Source organism: Oncorhynchus masou, chromosome 18 (genome assembly GCF_036934945.1).
Source record: "Oncorhynchus masou masou isolate Uvic2021 chromosome 18, UVic_Omas_1.1, whole genome shotgun sequence".
Taxonomy (NCBI): domain Eukaryota; kingdom Metazoa; phylum Chordata; class Actinopteri; order Salmoniformes; family Salmonidae; genus Oncorhynchus; species Oncorhynchus masou.
In genome coordinates, this window is record NC_088229.1 from 55,557,854 (window position 1) to 55,559,012 (window position 1,159).

The following is a 1,159-nucleotide window of genomic DNA, read 5'->3' on the forward strand; positions in this document are numbered from 1 at the left end:
CTTCCGGGTCACGGAACGTCAGAAATGGTCAAAATAAAATAAAAGTGTCATTAACCTGTATATATTATTATATTATGAAAAATGCATGTCTAAACATTAACAACGATTCATATGTGTTCATATTTAGGTGACATACAATCTGGGTTTTAAAACATGTTTGGAGGTCAAATCACTGTATATCAGTGGAGGCTGCTGAAGGTAGTACTGCTCATAATATAAACTGGAACGTTCTAGACATTATTATGAGCAGTCCTCCCCTCAGCAGCCTCCACTACTGTGTATGCAGTACATATTGTCTTATAGAGAAAAAAAACTATTATTTGTGCCAACGTAAAAGTTGGGTAAGGAGTACTCAATAAGGTCTGTAGAATCTATATATTTTGTACATTTCATAGGGCTCTGAGTGTTGCTGGACTTTTACTCTGCCCATTACATTGGCATTAATGCAAATCACTGTATAGGCATTACATATGGGCTTATAGAGAAAAAACGAGTATTTGTGCCAATGTAAAAGTTGGCTGGAGAGTACTCAACTGGGTCTGTATAGTTTATGTATGGTGTCATTTCATGGGGCTCTCAGTGTTGCTGGCCTTTTACAGTGGCCAAACAGTTTAATTAAAATGGGGTGCCTGGACACTACAATGCCTTCTGAAAGTATTCATACCCCTTGACGTATTTCACGTTTTGTTGAGTTACAGCCTAAATTCGAAATGGATTAAATATTTTTTTCTCACCCATCTACACACAATAACCCATCATGAATAAGTGGAAACATGTTTATATAAATTTTTGTACATTCTTTGAAAATAAAATACTAAGATATCTAATTTACATAAGTATTCACACTCCAAAGTCAATACTTTGTGGAAGCACCTTTGGCGGCGATTACAGATGAGTCTTTTTGGATAAGTCTCTAAGAGCTTTGCACACCTGGATTGTACAATATTTCCCCATTTAAAAGAAAATCTTCAAGCTCTGTCAAGTTGTTTGTTGATCATTGCTAGACAGCCGTTTTCAAGTCTTGCCATATATTTTCAAGCCAATTTAAGTCAAAACTTTAACTGGGCCATCCAGGAACATTCAATGTAAGCAACTCCAGTGTATATTTGGCCTTGTGTTTTAGGTTGTTGCCCTGCTGAAAGGTGAATTTATCTCTTAG